The sequence below is a fragment of the Camellia sinensis genome, chromosome 10, assembly GCF_055761805.1.
Source record: "Camellia sinensis isolate YWXY chromosome 10, ASM5576180v1, whole genome shotgun sequence".
NCBI classification, from domain to species: domain Eukaryota; kingdom Viridiplantae; phylum Streptophyta; class Magnoliopsida; order Ericales; family Theaceae; genus Camellia; species Camellia sinensis.
Window position 1 is genome coordinate 40460734 of NC_138970.1, and position 6078 is coordinate 40466811.

The 6078-nt window shown below is 34.3% G+C and overlaps 1 pseudogene across 1 annotated transcript; it reads left to right on the forward strand.

The window, feature by feature from the left end:
* Positions 1 to 2464: 2464 nt before the first annotated feature.
* LOC145800316 (delta-1-pyrroline-5-carboxylate synthase pseudogene) lies at positions 2465 to 3324 on the forward strand (annotated as a pseudogene). Its single transcript, XR_014341452.1, has 3 exons — positions 2465 to 2566; positions 2764 to 2867; positions 3225 to 3324. The product of XR_014341452.1 is annotated as a delta-1-pyrroline-5-carboxylate synthase pseudogene (transcript).
* The last annotated feature ends 2754 nt before the right edge of the window (positions 3325 to 6078 follow it).

Here is a 6078-nt window from a genome sequence, read left to right on the forward strand (position 1 = left end):
GCGGCCCGGGGTTGGCCCGGCCCAGCCCGTTTAGGCTCGTTTGGGCCCGGGTCCGAACCCAGTCCAAGACCTTGGGCTTGGGCCTCGGTCATCATTTTGAAGTCTGGCCTAGATTTGTAGGCCCGGTCTGCTTGGCCTGGCCCATCGGCCCACTTAAGGCCTGCTCAAGGTCCAGCCTGCCCGAGACCCAATGTCTTTTTTAGTGTAAAATAATAAAATTTTGATAGAAAAAAATAAAAAAATTGTTTAGGCCTGCCCCAAGCCCGAGCCAAAACCTATCCACCGGTCCGGCCCACCAAGGCCCGAATACCCCTTGGGCTTGGGCTTGGGCCCAGGCTTAATTTTCTAGCCCGTGAGGCTCGACATGGGCCACGCCTGGCCCGAGCCCGAGTGGGCCAGGCCAAGCCAAATTTACACCCCTACATATACCCTCCCCATCGGCTGTTCACTTCGTCACTCTCTACTCTCCAGATCGACACTGTAATGACCAACAAAAATTTAAATTTTTTATTTAGATTCTAATTCTATGAACTTTTAAAAGTAGTTTCACAATTTAGAAGCATATAAAATTTTTATATGATGTTCCCATTTTAATCTAGTATATTGGGCAAAATTTTCAGAATGAAAGGATGAATATTTAATTTTATAAAATTTATGGACTTATCGGTCTTTGATAAATTGGCGTAAAAGAATTTTTATGATTCAATTTCGATTTTGTGTTTATTTTGAGTGTTAGACCATGAGTTGAGATAAATTTTGTTGGGTGTAATTTGATATATATGTGGGCTATGTTTGGTTAATGGATGGAAATTTAATTAAAGAGTCATGATTTAAAATTAATTTAATTTGAGTTTGTATAACCCATGTTTAACTGTTTGGTTATTTTTAATTGTGAGTGGTGAGGACCATCGTGAGTTCATTTAAAGTATTTTGTACTAGTCTCAGCTAGAGATTTATTTTAGATTGTTAAATTTCATTCATTTTGGACCTAATTGATTAAATTATATCTCATCTATAATGGTTTAAAAATTACCTCATTTTATTAATTATATTATAAAATATTAAAGTATTATTAATGTATGTATAGATGTATATATAGATAAATACATATCTATACATATATAAATAAATGGAGAGGAGCAAGCCACGTGGTTGCCTCCCTCATTTCCCTTCCCTTTATTTTGTCTTTCATTTCTTCTTTTGAGCCCTCTCTCTCTCTCTCTCTCTCTCTCTCTCTCTCTCTCTCTCTCTCTCTCTCTCTCTCTCTCTCTTAAAGTTTCACCATTGTTGCTCAAGCTTTGAGCTTAGAATGGAGTTTTAGAGTGAGATTTTGCACAATCTTTGTAGAGGGAAGTTGGAGAGCTCATTGCACTTTTTGCAATGATAGTCTCGGATTCTTAATCCGGCAAGCTTTGCATTTTCGGATTTGTTCTTCATATTTTGATGTAGAGATTTGTTTGATTCTTTTCAAAATGGATATTTGGTACTTTATTTTTTATTAAAAAAAAAAAGAAAAGAAGAAGAAGAGTTTGTAAGTGATTTTTGAAATGAGAAAAGATAGGGATCATGAAAAAATTTTCATGAAACTGATCATGAAAAATTTATGACCCTTAGATTACCTTGATTAGTGTGTGGTGTTTTATTTTAAGTGTAATCTAAGAGTCATAAATCTTTCATGATCATTTTCATAAAAGTTTTTTCATGATACGTAGCATTGCTGTTTTGAAATACATGTAGATGAGATTTAGGGTTTTGAATCAAATAGTTTAATCTTATATTTAGTTGTTGATTATGGAAATTTTAAGCTAATAGAATATGTTTATGATAGTTGAATAATATGTTCTTGTGCTTGATTTATGTTTTATTCTATGAGCAATGATTTATGTTTTTGAGGCTGCAGAACAGTATTTTGTTTTTGTGCTACTCAAATTTGTGGAAATAATTTTACAGGTTGCTTGAATTTTTTATTTTTATATGTTTTTAACAAGCAAGTGGGTATTTTTTTTTATTGCCAGAGCTTAATCTCATTTTTTAAAATCTCATTTTTAGATTTTAGAATTAAAACTAGCACTTCCTTATGGCCTAAATTCAACTATTTACCTGAAGTTCGGACGGCTAATTGTGTTTTTGAGCTAGGAAACTGAAGTTCAGAATATAATCTGAGTTTTTATTTTTTGTTTAATTTGTAGTTTTTGAACTCTAGAAGGAGTTTGGGCCCTTTTTCTTAGCTCCTCAGACAAATTTTCATTTTAATTTATTGAGTAGTCTCGATTTGTACTCTTAGGTATTCTATGCTAAAATTTAAGAATTAGTTTGATAGCGTATTCTGCTCATGATTGCATGGCAAAATCTTTGTCCGAGTAATACGAATGAATGTGATTAGTTTTACTGTTTCTGAAATACATATTTTTCCCATTAAGGAAACACTTGTGTTTTTTTGGAATCCTTGTTATGATCAATGTGAACAGTTTTCAAATTTTATGAATTACTTCAGGTAGGGACAACTGTCGTTACGAGGGACAATGGAAGATTGGCAGTTGGCAGAGTTGGTGGTATTTTTGAGCAGGTATAGATATGTTGAGCTTGTTGTGAAATTTGTCTATAAGCATATGATCATTTCTTTTCTAATGTTGTTGCATTACCATGTCCGGAACAGTAACTTTTTCCTTTTCAAATTCTAATTCTAAACAATAGTTTTGATTTGATTCTACGCCTATTATGTCAATGGTGCTAATTAGTATGTTCTAAATTTTATGCCTACAGCTTGAAGAACTGAATTCACAAGGCTTTGATATAATTTTAGTGAGTTCAGGTGCTGTTGGAGCTGGTCGCCAAAGGCTTAAATACAAGAGATTAATCAACAGCAGGTTCTCATAGTTTTGTTTTGTGATGTGCGTTCATATTATAACTTTTTTGTATAGAAGTATCTCAATTCAATTTTATATGATGAATCAGTAACTATGTATCTCTAATCATTATAATTCTTTGGTGAATAGGAGTTATTCTTATATGCATTTTCATTTGAAATTATTTAATAACGTGGCGCTGCATAGATATGTTCCTCTACTTTCTTCTCTGGCATTATAATGATCATAGTAGTTTGTGAAATCGTCAAAGTTATAAATCCTTGAAATGTTTGCAGAGGGGTATTGGTGTTGCATTCATTTTGGCATTTTTTAAGATTTATTATTTAAATATGAATTTAAATCCATATTTCCTTTCAGTTTTGCTGATCTCCAAAAACAAGAAGTTGAACTAAATGGAAAAGCTTGTGCAGCTGTTAGACAGAATAGTCTCATGGCACTTTACGACAACCAAGTGTAAATATAATCTACTCATTATCCATTTTTAAATAGAACTAGGAAATTTATTTATTTATTATTTATTTTATTTATGTTTTTGGGTTTTGCTTTTTCTGAAACTATAACTACTTAAAGCTAGGGTTCAAGAACGCAGACGTAGAAAAATACTAAGAAAAAATTTGTGGTCCTATCCACACACTACAAGAAAGAATAGCTTTGGCGACTAATTTTGCCGACTAAACTCAATTTAGTCACCAAAGGTGTACACATTAGCTACTAAAATTTTTTTTGTCGCCAATGGTACACACATTAGCTACCGAACAATATTTCGTCGCCAAATAAAGACGTATTAGTTACTAAACTGTTTTGGTCGGTAAACGTGACTTACTTCGCTACTAATGTCATATGTAGTCGGAATAGTCTTCACTAATGGCGACTAATTACATGTTAGTCGTTAAATATGAACTTTTGGCCGACTAAATATCACAATGGTCGCTAATTGTATAGTATTTATACATTATTATATTTTATTTTGGTATTTATTTAATTTTTGGCTACTAATAGTGTGTTAGTCGTGGAAATAATTGGGTTTGGGCGACTAATTGAATTTTGGTCACCAAATAATAAAGGTTCACCGACTATGTTTTTAGTAGCCAAACGTGCCACGAAATTGTGGAGGGAATATTAATTTTTCATAATATATATTAGCGACGAAAATGAATTTTGGTCGGTAATAAATATTTTTTTTCTTTTATTTTCATTGCAAAAGTGTTCCATTTCCCTCCCTCTCGCACTCCCGCCTCTATCACTGCTTTGTCTCCATCGCCATCACCGCAAGAGTTGCTGTATCATCCCCCGAACTCCCTCCCAGGTATCTCCCTCTCTCTCTCTGTATCTCCCTCTCGATTTCTTAAACATCTCACAGAGGCCTCTCGGTTTCCCTCTTTCTCTCTTTCTCTCTCTCTGTTTACACACACACACATACATGCATATATATATATATACACACACACAAATCATATATACACAAACTTGATTCCATATATGCTCGATTATATACACAAATCATATGTACACTCACGCCTCTGTCACTGGGTCTCACTCACGCCTCTGCCCTCTTCTTTACAGCTTTGTTTCCATCGCCATCACCGCAAGGCTTGTTGGATCATCTCCCGAACTCCCTCCTAGGTATGTCCTCCATTTCGCATCTGTCTCTCCCTCTCTCTGTATCTCCCTCTCGATTTCCCTATGTTTCTCTCTGTCTCTATTTACACACACACACACACACATACATATATATATATATGTGTGTGTGTGTGTGTGTGTGTGTGTGAAAACACATAGAATATGAAGTAGGAAAAGCTGAAAATTAGGGCATTGTTATTGAAATGTGATTGAAATTAAAAATTAGGGCAATGCTTGGGGTGAATCAAGCCATTTGCTACATAAACTAGGGCAAAGTCTTGTAGTAGCAGTATATATATATCTGAAAACACACAGAAATCATATACGAAATGCTGAAAATCTACCTTGTTGTTATTGAAATGTGATTGAAATGAAAAATTAGGGCAATGCTTGGGGTGAATCAATATATATATGCTACATAAACTAGGGCAATGCTTGGGGTGAATCGAGACTTTAATTCATGTTTATCGTGTGTTTGTTTGCATGTTATTATGTAGATTTGGGGAAATTTTCAGTGAAGCTACAACAACAAAAAATGAGGTTGTTGATAGTTGAATTTTAGACTTGGTTAAAGCTTCGTACTTGTGATATGCAATTAATTGTTTTCGTAAGACAATTATTTTCGTGATCATGACCTTTTCAAAAGGAATTTTTATGGTTTTGAGCTAGATATACAATTAAATCATACATATGGATAGCATTGCCTAGCGTAAATGTTTACTTTTGTGCTATAAATAAGCATGGTAGTTTGTGGATGGATAGCATTGCCTTGTCTCGAATGGATAGCATTGACTTGTTAAATTCTTGGAAACTACTTGGCAAACATGATAATTACATTATAGTAATATTTAAACATCATTACATAAAAAACTACAAGGAGGCTGCTCTTGGTATGGGAACTGAGGAGAATATAACCTCGATGCATCCATTTTAGTTCAAGTTGGAAACTTATGATGATTGCATCATGGCGGCATTTTGCTGATGTTGCCTCCTTATTAATTTAAGTCCATATTTTCAAAGAAGGAGAAAGCTCGTTTATGCCCAAAGCTGGAGTTGGAAATATGTGAATATGCATGTTGCAGACATGCACATCTGACATGTATGATTTTTTGTTTTGTGATTTTCAGAATAGGATGAATGTTCTTTTCTATTTTTTTGGTGTTTCTGTCTTTACTTTTTTATTTTCTGTTCTCTTCTTTACTTTCTTTTTTTTTGGGAAGTACTATCATAATGGATGTTTTTAAGTTTTGTTCTTTGATTACAGATTTAGACCTTGCAAGAAATTGCCGACTAACATGTTCAAAATAAATCTTTGAACACTTCTCACACTTTCATTTCTTTTCCCCATGTTTTCTGCCAAAATGTTTCTTGATTCCAGTGAGATCACCAAGAGCCCTTGAAGGATTGTGGTGCACACAGCTAGGCTCAGGGCACACATACTGCTTTATGTTATCTTCGCTTTTTCTTTGCTTCAGCGTCCATGGAAGCTTGTGTCCTCTCCTGTGAAGCTGCAAGTTTTGATCTCTCTGAAACCCCACCTTGTCTTTTTTTATTTCATTTTTTTAACTTTTTTATATGGCCGTTGGATGTG